Below are 14,929 nucleotides of genomic sequence, written 5' to 3'. Positions count from 1 at the left end.
ATTTTAATGCAACGGTAAGACTTCAGGGACAACAGTACGTGTTAGTTGATTCTGATAATATTTCTTTATATTTGTTTTTAACAGTTTGCTAGAGGATAGCTGGGATTGCGGCGGACGTGCCCCCAGCCGCGAGCGATGATAGGCGCCTGTATTCGCAAGCTACTTTTTCTGTGAAGAATCAAGGCATTTTAAATGATGATGTATTGCATTTTTAGCTCGCAAGATCTGTCTTGAAGATCGCATCATTTGAATTCGCAAACCTTAAGTATTTTAACTCCACTTTCATGAATTTAAAAAATGATAGGCTAGTTTTGAATGCGAAATGCGAAATAGTCGTGTTCATGTCAGTGATTGTTCTGTGATAAACAAAATATAGTTCACCTTGTCGCTTATATTTACATGCTTACAAGTAATGAAGAAATATCTAAAATTGAGGAAACATACCTTTAAAAACATCTGCAAGTTTCTCTAGTCCCTGACGGACAAGCCATTGTTCGACAAACGCCTCGTTTTTCCCGATAAACTCATCCATGGCACTTTCCAAAACACGCGTGTCGAATGCCCGGGGGTTGCCCCGGTGTAGGCAAATGCCCAGCCACCGGGCCGCGATAAAATTGCGGATGCCCCACCCCCGGGACTGACAACGTGAGCAAATGCCCCGCGGTTCCCCGGGGGGGGGGGGGTGGGCACTGCTGCAATTGACTGATGCATAATTGGCAAAGAACTTGGAAATGACGACCACAACAATAAATGAACCGCGCGGTGAATTTAATTTCATTTTTCATTCCGCAAAATCACAACGTAGGTGTTCACTCATTCGTTTAGAGTTAAATACGTCGTTTGTTCGCCTACAAAGGTAGTTTTGAATTTCATTGAGTTACTCCCATCGACGGTTTGACGGTCATTCCATTCTCTTGCGGCGAAAAGAAATTACGAATAACTTGACATCAACAACGACTGAGTGCTGAATACCTTGATTAAGCAGCTTATATTTTTCGATCGGCAAAATCACAACGGAGACATTGATGCCTTCGTGTAGAGTTTGATACGTCCAGTGTTTGGCCAAGAGACTAACTTTGAATTTGATTGAATTCATCCAATCGACAGTTTGACGGTCATTCGGTTCTCTTGCTGAGAGAAATTTTATGAAGAACTTGATAACAGCGACATCGGTCGCGCGTTTGCAAAATCCAACGGCTTTCGTTTTAAAACTGTTCTAGCGGTAAGTCCAATTTTCGGCTAAGAAACTAGCTTCTCATTTAGCTGAATGCATCCCGTCGCTAATTTAACGGTTACTTAATTCTTTTGCTCTGAAAAACTGATTAAACTAATCCGAAACAGGTTGTTGAAGGTTTTTTAAAAAGCAGTGAAACAATAAGCAAAGTTCCCTCTCAGTTAGCATCTCATACTCATAGAGGTTCAGATCATAGCAAAGAAGCAGTAGTCAGGCTGGAGCTCTGACAAACACACTTGCTTCACTTTCAAGATAAGCAGCGGAACATTCACCTCCCTAGACAGTATTAACAAAATTTAAGTCGAGGACCCACCCTCTGTGCGGCTTTGGTTGGCATACGTAGACAAGTGACCAGCCGCATCGAGGGAGGAAGAGAGGGGACCCTGGGAACGAGGTTCCGCTGCTTGATGGTTTTGGGACAGCAAATGCAATATGGCTGTCGTGACGTCATGTGAAAACACTTTATTGTAGCATCAGTTGATAAGTATGGGTTATTGACCAAGTGTGAGGTCAAGATGGCTAGATATTGGCCAAGTTCTTTTTTTTTTGCGTGTTTATGGACTGAGACGGAGTTGAGGTCCATAAAGTCGCAAAAAAAAGAACGAGGCCAATATCCAGCCATCTTGACCGAACAAGCTTGGTCAATAAAGGATTTATTATATGGCTTTCGGGGAATTTTCCTTGCGGGACACGGCGGGTAGTCCCGAGCGGGCAATATAGCTCCAGCTTGCCCACGCGGGTAGCCAATCACAGCGCAGGGTTTGATTCATCTTGCCCGCTCACGGAGCTAGCCATATAATAAACGGTGGTACAATTCAGAGCGGAAAAAGGTAATAAGCATGCGCGAGTTTTGACTGTGCGCCAGGCCTCCAGTTAGAAAAAATGGCGGGAATTTCGTCGATTGTGTAAACGAAAAAAGTTATGAACTTTGCATGCTTCCCCAATATGCCCGGTTAGCGGCAACATTTTAACGTCACTAATGGAATGCTGGTGTATTGTTTTCGTAGAGAATCAATTTTTTTGGGACAAAATTAACCTAAAGACGGTTTCCGAACCCTTTATTTTCCCTCAGTGTACAATTTCGTTGCGAAGACACATTTTATCCACAAACACTCTTTACATATTACATACATATAAGCAACCCACTGAATATATATGCACGAGAGTCTCTCAGCAGGTAGGGGGAGACTTATTTTCTTAACAGTGAAATACCGAAAACAATTCGCGCGTGCTCAAGTATAAACAAGAAGATCTGTTAGATCTTAAAACCGCGCTTTTAAAATTTAACTGTTTTCTTAGCACTACAGTCGCAACGCAGTGCACATTCGAAAGTAATCCTTGATGATTCATTGATTACTGTAGACATCACATCACTTGATCAACACAGACTGTACTATTGCACCATCAGTCGTAGCCGTTGCGAAATCTCCGATGACGTAATAGTGTTAATCTGGAACTTTCTTTGGGATATGTATGGGCATGAAGATACGAACACTATTAACAACAGCTTTCTTTCTTAAAAGTCAAGTTTAAATTTAATTTTTTCCTTGAGTAAAGGGCTAGCAAAGAAGTCACACGAGTCACATTATTCAAGAATTGCGTTATCGACGGCTATCTTTAGTACGGTGGTTATTTCCCTACCAATGACGTAATCATTGCATGTCCTGACATGTTCTTTGCTTGGCTTGCAAATATTTCATTTTCCTTCCGATCTATGAACTCGTTGCGATGAAAGAGCCAAAGAATTTACTTCATTTGCCTAAAACCACAAGAAATACTCGCAAACTTGCAAATAAATTGATGACTGTCGCTTCTGGCGAAATAAACTTCCAAAGTAAACACGATCTTATTAGTCACGTAGCGAAAGTGAAAGCTGCAACGTCAACGCATTCCATGGCTGACGTAATACCTTTTTTTAGCGTATTTATTATTCCCTTTGAATCCAACGCTTCGATAAAACCAAAAGAAAATATATTTTACCCACAACAAAGGAAACAATATCCGTAAAATTATCCGTGTATTAATGTTTTAACAGCTCCTGGCGGAAAAAACATCACACGTTGCGTGACTCGGAATTTGGCCGAGCGGAGGTCTGCGTCTGGTCACCGACAAAAAAAAAAAAAATAAACCACGGGTAAACCTAGAACCGCGCTCGGCCCATGGCCGCGCGGTTAATAAATCAACCGAGCGGCATCCTCGCCTACTTTATTACAGTCTGCCTCTCTTTCCAACCACTGCAGCTTGCATTATTACCTGAGCCCGCAAGTAGGGCTAGCGATGCGCAGAAAGCTGCGCAGTACGTTTTTCCGCTCTGAAGCGGTGCAATGGAACCTGACTCGTCCCCAGTCATCTTCATACCAAACGCGGCACGGCGCAAGGTCCCTCTCTATCTTTCTCCCTACCCATCTAACACTGCGCTCCCACCTCGCCCCGTTCCGCACGCCGTATGAAGTTGAGAGTAGACAACTGGGGACGAGTCATTCGAAATGCAGGTACAAATGTAAAAAAAAAATTGAAACTTCAATCGGTACATACAGTATCAAACATGGAAAGATGAACATAATTGTTTCGAGTAGCCGTATTAACGGGGTGGGGTCAAAAAAACTATACCATTGACACGGTTTCTATCTACATTAAATAGCAGACTGTCAACTATATATGCAAGTGCCATTTCTGTGTTGTACTGCTTTCTGAATCCAGACTGGTTCTTATAAATAAGGCCATAAACATCGAGATATTCGAACAAATGATCATGCACGTGACGTTCAATGATTTTTTAACAGCTCCGGAGTTACCGAAATGGCCTATAGTTGTTGACACGCTGGCTCTTTTCTAACGACAGGGAATCGATCCTGACGAGAGGGACAGGTTAATGAGCTTCGCTATAGAGGGCGCAAGTTCCATTATGCCATATTGCAATGGAAAGGTGAACGTAACTGGTTCGAGTGGCCTTATTAACGGAGTAAAATTGTACAGGATAATACAGGTTGAGATTTCAGAATGTGGCTGTTGCCCGTGTTAACGGGGTGGCTGGACTGACGGGGTTTTCTTCTGAGAAACTGTAAGGGCGTTTCGCTGGGATAAAAAAAGACTGGCCGTAATCACGAGGTGACCATATTAACGAGGTGATTGTGAGGCGGAGTTCCACTGTACTGTTCACCTGTCAAATAGCCTGAAATGTCAGTCATCTCCCGCCCTTGGCTGAGGACGGGAGATGAAAGTATAGCTGTTGGAAAAGTGCTGGAAAGCCAGCAGCCCCCTTAACCGGAAAAATCTGGAAATTCCAGAAGGAAAATCAAATAAGACAGTGGCCAATTCTGAGTAAGAAGTTTTCGAAATTTAGGTTAACTTTGGAAAGTTGTCCTCTTTTCCGGAAATTCTGGAAAATTCTGTTCTATTCAACTGAAAATTCCGGAATATCAAACCGGAATTTTTGGTGAAGCGGAAAGCGTTCCGGACCACTGCCATTTTGTTGAGCCACTCCAACTAAATACAAAGGTCTTTTTGTCAGATTACGACTAGAATACGAGTAGTCCCTATTTCGCTTAGTCCGACGAGCGAGACCGTATATAACACGCGAGGAAAAAATGATCGCGTGAAATCCTGGGGGCGAGAGTTGGCGAGGCCATTTTTCCCAGCGGTTTCCTTTCGCGTCACGCTCGAAGGACTAAGCGAGAGAAGGACTACTCGTAGTCTAGATTAGGACCATGTGGAAAAAATAGATCTTACGGCAAGGGCTATTGGAATCAACAAAGAAAACTGAGGGTAGCCACGCATTTTCCCGCGATAATTAGCCTTGAATCCCGAAAAAAACTGAAAAAAAAAGGAAAAGATATTTCTCTCAGATTTCCTTAGAATTTACCTGTATACAGAAAAGCAAACCTTCAAACTACGTGATAAATGATACATAAAAACCACGTTTGGTAGGTTAATAGTAAAATTATCGTCGGAACAGCGCTCTTAGCGTCCCTAACAGCTGTCCCTGGTTTAGCCAAATTCAGTCTAAATAGCTTTTCGTCACAGCCAAAAACTAATCACTTGTTTAATAGTGTTACCACCCATTTCGCAACATAAAATGCTGGAGTAATTAACTATGCTTTTTTAACAGTCAAATGAGTTGTATTCATCTTTACGGAAAACTTTTTCGGTGCCCGTTACATTATTTTCCTGTCACTTTCCTAGTAAGTCTAACATGTTGTTAACTTGTTTTACTTGGGCGCGCATTACCCCATTGCAAGTACATGTTTGCGGTTGGATTTCAACATAATTTTCTACAAAAAACAGCTAGTTTTTCAGATGGAAGCCGTTAACAGTTTGTGGCTAGCAATATGCCGCTATTCTGGTATTCCTGGTTTAAGTGCAGCCTCATTAACTTGATTTGGTTACAGTAGGTTGATTCAACCCTACCGCGCGTGTGGCGTGTAAACAATGCCTTGCGTGACGCGCAAAACGTGTGCGCACTGACAAACAGAGGCACGCAAGGCGTGCAAGAGTTATTTTTTTGTGTGAAGTGTCGGAGATAGGAGCATTCATGGAGGTGTTTATCAGTAATGATTTGGTTAATTTGACAAGTTTTTTTGGTTGCAATGTACAGCAAGAAAGAAACCGGGAATTTATGATGTACATGCCATGTTACGAAGGTCATGGTAAGATAGCTAAATAGTAAACCATAAAGTGTTTGACTGAACAAACTACAGTAATCTGACACGTCTCCGCAGAGTCCGAAATTAACTTTTTTCGGCAGGCGCCAACTGGTGACTGAAATTTTTTTCGCAGTCGCCGTATGGAAAAATGTGGTCGCCTAAAAGTGTCAATAAAATTTTTCCTTCGCAGCGAAAAACAAACCAAAATTTTTGGTCGCCACGGGCTTGCCGGCAAAATATTTGCATTCGATGTAATCAGGAATCAAACCACTGCTGAAATCATGTTTTGACCACTTTGACAGATCTGCATTTCCACCGTTTGACGCCCACAGAATATCTAAATCTTCATCTAATTTCTTCGCGAATGTTTCGTCTCCACTTTGTAATAAATTACGGAAAGATTTCAGAACATCTTTGGACACCACATCGCCTGAATAAATATTCGTGGCGAAAGAACGAATGGGGCCTCCTTTGCTCCCGCAATACGTTATGTTATGGGAAACCGCTGAAAAAACATGGCGGCGAAGCTCCGCACCGATCGCAGCTGTAAAATGTGTGGTAGATTTATGATAACTGGAAAATCGGTTTTATACTTTAAAAGCAGCGGCAAGGTAAAAAGGAAGTGACCAATTGGCGGGCGGCTTTGAATTTTATTTTAATCGATTTGGCTGAAAATCAAAGTTCTTGTTTGTGCAATTATCGTAGCATGAAATAGTTAATCGCCCGCTGGCGACCAGTTGTAAGATTCTGGTCGCCAGTGCAAAATTTTTAGTCGCATTGGCGACCAGGAAAGTGCAATTTCGGACCCTGCTCCGGATTAATGTAGATATCATCTTATTTTCTAACAGCCAATTTGATTCGTTCTTTGATACAGCCCGCACTGTGATTGGTGTGACACGCGCACATGCATAACTCCCTCACTCACCGATCACATAGCCCTTCCAACCCCCAGGAGGAATTTTTGCTCAAAAATACTCAAGTTTACCCTTTTTACACAACACAACACAACTTCACCGAAAATAGAAAGAAAGAGAAACAACTCTCTCTTACACGTTGAAAGTCTGATGTAATTAAATTGCACTTTAGCTTGGTGCCACGTAGTCTTCAAAGAACATTTGAAAAGTTTTCATACTTTTTACCTTTAAAAATATCGGACTGAAATGAATGTCATCAAATAAAACTATTAAACTGCTACTGCAGAGACTTAAAAACCGTCCAGAAATGAAAGCTTCTTTTTTGTTTAATATCCTCTAAACAATAGCCGATAACTTGTCAGCTTTAATTGAATTTACTCCCATATAAAAGACAAAACGTTTAAGTCACCATTTGTTACTAAAGATAGCAAACATCTCGTGGGAAAGAGTGGTGACGATTCGTCACCTCTAATTGAATTTACTCCCTTGTGAAAAACAAGAGTGTCAAATTACACTTTGTAACTAAAAAATAAAATATCTCGTTATATTTGCATGCAATAAGAACAAAGCAATCGTTACCCGCACTTACTATTGTAAACGTTAAAACTGTTTCAAATCTAAATAGCCTCGTCTCCTCTAAAACATGTCCCAAGAACTAGAAGCAACGATTCGTGACCTCTAATTGAGTTTACTCCTTATGAAAAACAAAAGTATCAAGTTACCTCTGTGACTAAAAATCAAAATATCCCGTTTCATTAGCACACTACTAACTCAGGAACTGTTTCAAACCTCAAGGCTCATCTCGTTCATAACTAAAATCCTCAGCCTAACCCACAGAAAATGTCGAAGTAAACCCAATATATGAATACTTCCTCCTCTTTTACAGAAGAATAAATATGGCCGTTCTGAACTCTATCGGGATCAAATCTTCTCACATACCATTTACCTTTACAACAAGAAATTTGATTGGCTGTTCATAGTAGATCCAATCTGATTGGTGTGACATACACACATCTCTCACTCATCCATTGACCCGTCCATAACATAACCGACGCGCCGACTAAGAGGTATTTTTACAAAAAAATTACTCAAAAATAGGCACCGTCAATAAAAGCAAAGCTGACTGTTTTTCTCGAACGTTTTTCTGGGAGCGTGAACAGTATAAACATCCAAGCGCCCGTTCGATCACTGGAATAACTCAAGTGCTTACCACTTAACAAGTTGAAACTTTTGTCCGCAGTCCTTTCCCCGAATTGTTTCTGCATTTAAACCAAAAATTTAACTCTTCAGTTTTTAGCTCTGCTGGGTTTCTGCCAGCGAGAGATGAGCCAGGAATATCATCCTCACAAAGCAAAACAGACATGTCAACCCAGTCACTTCTCCGGTCATCTGTAATTTTTATCCTACAACGCCTCGTTTTCGCGTTTGACCGCTCGCTCGCCCCAGGGGGGCCTCCATTTGGGAATACAGTTTATGTGTCACTAAATTTTGCGTGTTTTTGACCAGACGTGGGCCGTAACGAATTTGTGATTTTTTGGCGGGTTTAAAAACTATCTAAGAAAAAAAAAACCCACCACGTTTCTAGGCTTACCATAGGCTAGACTTTCTCTAGGCGAAAAATTAAAAATTTTGATTTTTTTATCATGTGCGATACACTTCCGATATGGCTTGGTCTTAGTAAACATTCCCTCTTAAGCTGCGTTTAATCAACGCCATTCTTTTTAAATCGCGTTAATAAAGTGCATCGTTAATTTCCTACAATAATGTAGTTTACTTTTCTCATTCGCGTAAAAGTCATTTCATGACCTGATTTATCAAAGCGGCAAACACCGATTTGGTTATTTAGGTTCCCTGGGAGATTACCAAGACCCTATATACGCCCGCTGCATGCAAATTTTGCTCTCTCGCAAGTCTTCTCTACTCGACGGTAAAATTAAAGCGAGTTTCTCCACCCACCTTCCCTTCAGCGATAGCGAAGCTAGCAAATCTCTTCTCCTATTCTCCATCTCAGTTTCATTTAAGCTGCGGTTCTTTTAGTTGAAATTTCGGCAATGTGAACATCATTCTGAACAATCCAAACATTACTTTGGTCCTCTGACTTTTACCAAGCTAAGATTACACTAAAACTCAATTGAGTATTTTGAGTTTGTTTGCCTACATTTTTATTAATTCGAACAAACGGATATTTCGTTGAAAATTCTAGAAACCAGATGAAACTTTTTCGTTCCACTTACAACAACAACTTTATTTGTACTCATTCAGCCAGAAATTGAATGAACAAAAATAAGTTTAAAATAAAAAGAGTACATGGCTGCCCGAAATAACCTTAATGGGCTAAAAAGACTGGGCAGCCATGCTTAGTGATTTAAACAATTATTCGCCCAACTGATTGAACTTTATAGTCAATCACAAATACGCACGCAAAGCATGAACTAGTTCTTTAAGAGGCCATTTCCGAGTTTCTTTGTGCCTCTTTTTCAAAGCGAGTCTTCGTGCAAAACCTTTCTTATGAAAATGAGTTTGATTTGCATGAAAATCAACTTGTAGGCGGAACTCATTTCCATATGAATGGTTTAGCACGTAGACTCGTTTTGATACAGAGGCGAAAGACGACTCGGAAATGGTCTACCGGCAGACCATGTACGAAGTATGAAGTCAATCAGTAGAAACCGAAGCCTTAAGCTTAACCTTATTTATTTACTTATAACACGCTTATCCTTTTCGTCCCGGCTGGGACATAAGGGCGCAGTCATACAGCGCCACTGAACCCTGTCCTGTGCTTTGTTTTGTGTTTCGTCCCATAAGATCTTGATCCATTTCTTCCAGCTCCTTCAACACTGTCCTCCTCCAGGTAGTTTTTGGTCTGCCTCTATTTCTTCTCCCAATCAGTGTCCATCTCAAGGCCACTTTTGTTGTCCTTTCATTGGCGGCAACCTCAGTACATGACCAGGCCATCGTAATCTACGATTTTAATCCCTTTTTATCCTGGGCTTTTTGTCCCTTCTCGGGTGTGAACCGGAGCGAATGGGGTGGGGTGTTGGTGCACCCCGCTTTCTTTGTCCATAAATTTTGACTTGGCAATTATACTTACACATCTTGAAGAGCATCTAAATTTGTTGAAGAACTGTGAATTTTTTTACTTAAAATATCTATAAATATCCAACATCATTCAAAAACAGAAATTTAAACTCTGAAAAACACCAAATTTTGACGAAAATATAGTTACTGTAAAAATTCCATGTCACGTGAACAGACTTTTGAGATACCAATGCAACAGATATATCTATATCTAGTCTTTAAAGAAATAATTCCTTTTTCAGAGTTAAATTCATGGCACGCTATTTGGCCGTTACTAGAATTACCATTAAAACGAAAGTTTAACTCCAGTGGGAGACTAGGGAAAAGGGCAGGCAGACAGTCACTTCCATGGATTGAAAAAGGTGGCCAAGCGAGCCTGTACACTTTACAATAACAAGGGGGAAAGGAGGGAAAGCCGGTTAAATCGAACACGTGATCAGATCGAGTTCTCGCAACATTCTAGCAGTTCTACATCGCAGACTCGGTAATACTTCCCCTACGCTTCCCTCGTCCACATGCAGTAAAATTTATATTATTGTTATTATTACGAAAAACCGGCATGAAAAAGATGAAAACAGCTATGCATGATAATGACTTCGCAGAGAAGTCGAAGTGAGAATTTCAAAGTATTAACTTTTTTAGAAGCAGCTGAACGGAAGTCGAAACGAAATTAGTGTCTTCTAAGTTGGATGCGTTGTCTGTCAAATAATCAATAGGATGACAAGATGATTAAAAGCTGGTGTAGTGACTGTCAACATGAGCGGGGTTAAAACGTCAGAAAGCAGCAAATATTGGGCAAGAAATACGTGTTGACTAGTTAACTACTGAAGTGACTATTGCGATATTTTGAGGTATTGACGAGTCGGGTATTTTTAAATTTCCTAAGAAATAATATAACTGAGTGTGATTTGCCAATCAATTACAATAGGCCTTTTCTCTGCAGCTTAGCCAAAAATAATTGTTTTGCGAATGCTTTTAAAGTTGCTTTGAATTAACGTTAAGCATTAATGCAAAACAAGAACTATTTTAACCTTAATTTAAAAGAATATGATCGTTAAAATAATGACCTTTATTAATACAAGGTAAATGTTTAAAGCATGGAGTTCTTTGGTTGTGTATAAAATAAAAAATAGAAAAAAAGAAATTGAGAAGACAATTCACCTGGACTATTAAGAGGATCTGGGCGGACGTCATTGATACTTAACAAAAAGCAAATTCTTAGAACGTTAAAAGCCACAAAATCATGAAAAAAAGGCACCGGTCTTTCATAAACAAAGTAGAATAGGTCTGCTAAAACATACATCAAGTGTATAGGACTGAACTTTATTATTTTGTTTTTATATAATGTACCCTGCCAGCAAGTTTTCGTTACGTTAGTAGCGTGATGTTTGTTTCTTGATTCCAGACAGTTAAGCCAATTGTTATTCAACGGCATAGCATATTGACAGTTTGTTTACACAAAGGTATTTAGTTCAGAATTAATGCAATTACTGTTCTCCCGTGTTAGAGGTTGAATCAACTTCCCGACAATGCTGTTTGTGTGTGTGTGTGTGTGTTTTTTTTTTTTTTTTTATTAGCAACGCTGTTTAGAGAGTCTTTAGACATATTTCATGGTATATTTCCGGATACATTTTTTTTACCATGGATAACACTTCTTGCATGTTTAGTGGAGAGTTCTTATGCGGAAACTTCAGTTTGAAGCGTGATGTTTGTCTTTTTGTCACAGACAGATGAAAAGCGAAACGGAAAAATATTCAGCTAATTACTATTTAACGCCAGAGCATTTTGACATATTCTTGACATTTAATTCTTCTACTTAATTACGCAATATCTTATAGTTTGCAGTGACTGTTCTTAATCAGCGCTGAGACCAATCGCTAAAGCCCAGGTCAAACGGCGCATGATATTTGATGATATTTGATGATAGTCGGTGAAAGTTCAGGGAAAATCATTCAGCTATCATCGACTATCATACGCCATTTGTCGACCAGGGCTTAAGAAGTTCCTTCTTGACAAGGTAGGCCTCATGACATTATAAACTTTTTTGCTGATTCTTTTTATTACATTGCGATAGTCAAACCATTTGGCCCAGTCAGTTAGGATGGTTGCTGCGTTAAAAACATTGTATTAAATTCAAAGTAGAAACCGAGAGAAAGTCTTGCATTAACTTTTGAATTAATTCGTTTTCACTCTTTCTTTTTTCTTTCAATGCTATCAAAGCAGACAGTGGGAATATACCCGTGAAAATAAAGTCTTTTTAATTAAAAGCGGCCCATGTTAAAAACATCACACTTAGTGAAACCCGTATACTCTGCATTACAGTTGTTTTACCGTTTTGGAGAAAACTTTAAGTTTACGTTTTGCTTAACTCTGTTAACTGTCCAATATCTGAAAACACAACAGAATTCGAATGGCAAGTCTCCTGTGATCTGTTGGTAAGGGCAAATATTTTATGCAGTTCTTTACAAAAATAGAGAAACAGCTGAACCTCTCGATTAATAAAACTCTTTCAAGCTGCTACAAAATTGAGCATGGTATTGCAGGCGTTCCAATAATAAGAAATTCGAAACTTTTAAGTTTCGAAAACAGGTCTACATCAAATTCGCCTAGGCTGTAGCCCTAAATATTATAATGGATCTTTCGCAACATTTTGCTTTACCGCCGAAAACAAGAAAGTTGTAGCTATCCCGCCAAGAACAACTGTAGGCCAAAGAAACGACGACAAAGGTGGGCTTAAACTATTGCATAAATTCCGGGTGGCAGCATTTAGAAAATTATCGAGGTCTGTAACTTTCAGTTGAAAGGGCCTTTTGAACGAAGACAAGCATTCAGCAAGATTAAGTAGAGAAAGAGCCTAGGCAAAGTTCGATGTTAAAATCAAGCGTGATATAGTCTGAGGCTGGTGAAATGAGACAATTTAACGCGTCGAATATTTTTGGAAGGAATTAAGTAAGCTACATGCAATGATCCACAGTTAGTTACGTAAAAAGACCTGTATTTTTGTTCTTGACACAGATTAGAACAAGAAAAACTCTGAACTGAACGCGTAATAGCCGTGTTGCGTCTCGAGGTTGCGCAATCGGGTAGCAGTATTTTAGAGCAGAGTTGCATTGTCCTCATCTGCTTAAAATGAAAATGCATCACTTCACACTACTCAATATCACATAAGTGGAGGCGAAATTGTCAATTTTTTATACTCAACCAAATGATCTCTTTGTAGGGTGACTGTTTTCCATTGCTGAGTGGCTTGTAAGACCCACTCACAAGGAACTGAAGTTTGCTATTAGCAAGGTAGGTTAAAGACACACTGAATTTTTACTGATAATAGTTATTGTAGGTATATCCTGTTTATTGAAGAAAAAAAAAATGAAGAAGAGAGACGAATGCCCAATGCTATAATGAGAGCTCTTCAAAATCGTTATTTAAGACCGAAGTCAGCCAAGGGAATACTGTAAACAATTCTCGGGGAATACAGTCACTTCTATGTTTTATAGCAAATTTAGTTTTAACTAGCCATCAATTTTATTTTGGCTCCAAACGGCAGTCTTCGAGGCAGTAGACTCAAGGTTTTCCGAAAGGTAAACAGTTAAAAATTTTACGTAACTAATAGTTTGTTTTGTATATTTAATCTTGTACCAAGTTTGTGATACTTATGTGTACCAATGTATTTGTTGTGCCTCTTTCCTGACTCTTACATTTTTAATTATTATAATTACGGTCACCCAACTAGTTTAGCTTTTTAGTTATTTTGGGTGTCCCACTACTGTATGTACTGTACTGTTTATTTATATATTTATAATTATAATCTTGTAAATTCTTTTAGTTGTTTACAGTAGTAGAAATAAACTGTTGCTGTTATAAACTGTTGTTGTTACCGGATAACAGTGAAAAGCTATTATTCAGGGCCACCACAACATAATAGTCGACACTGAACAGAGAGTTAGGAATTCGCCAAATTGAAATTAGAGTCTTTGATATCCCTGTATAACTTTAAACTTCTAAGGCAGCTGAGAGGAAGTCTTAAAGGAAAAGAAATTTTGAATAATTTGGGTTTCTTTAATAAAATAATCCATCGGCAGAATAGCTACGCCCCGAAATTCGTTTTGCACGAGCAAAGTAAACCGGTCTACATTTGGCCAAAGCTTCACGGCGTTCAGTCAGCGAAGGTTCTTACAGTTCAGTCAGAAATAAAGAAAATAATGTTAATAATAAAGAAGAATTTAATTTAGTGAGGAGGAGTACTCAAAGAGTAAAAGTATGATTCATTCTTGGCTAATATTGTTTTAAAAGCCGAAACGAACGATTTTTTGAAGACGAAAAGCATCAAGAAGATCAAGCAGCGACGAATGTTGGTGGGCGTAGCTTAATAAGTCTTAACTTCAGGCGTGATATTCTAGATGTCAGTAAAAAAAAAGGAATTCGGTGAGGTGCAGAATTATTGACAAGAGACGTGTGCTACCTTAACAGCGAATATTTAGACCGAACCTTAGCGCAATTTCCGAAAAAGGCTGTTGCTTTCTTTAACACAAATGAATGAGAACTTCAGATGGTCATCACCATAACAAATGACAGAGGCACGCATCGACCGTTTTCTATCAAATATTTTTAACGCTGTTTTAGGCTATGTGGAGTACTTTTAAGGCTCTTTAGGTTAATTTTAGGTTGCGCCAAAAAAGTTTTATCTGTTCGGTTATTCTAGGGGAACTTGAGTATTCTCGAATTTATTACGGCTTTTTTGTCCATTCCCCGAAAACCTTAGGTCTTATCACCTTTCCGAAAATGATAGCTGACCTTTTTTCGGTACCCAAAACGACATTTTTAACAATCCGAAAACAACTGCCATTGAATTTCTCATATCACGAAAGTTCGAGGCGACAATTCCCTTCAGAAAATCAGAGGGGATTAAAGGCCTTCCGAACAGATAATTTACCGAAACGATCCCTTGGGTGCCCTTGAAATGATATCATTCGCGAAGCAACACAACAAATGCTTTGCCAAGAAGTTTCTCATTACAAATCTGTAGAACGTTAAGTTTAAGTACTGTTTTAACACCAACAGAG

The sequence above is a fragment of the Orbicella franksi genome, chromosome 10 (assembly GCF_964199315.1).
Source record: "Orbicella franksi chromosome 10, jaOrbFran1.1, whole genome shotgun sequence".
NCBI classification, from domain to species: Eukaryota; Metazoa; Cnidaria; class Anthozoa; order Scleractinia; family Merulinidae; genus Orbicella; species Orbicella franksi.
The sequence above is the reverse complement of the archived record's forward strand: the minus strand, read 5'-3'. Positions refer to the sequence as shown.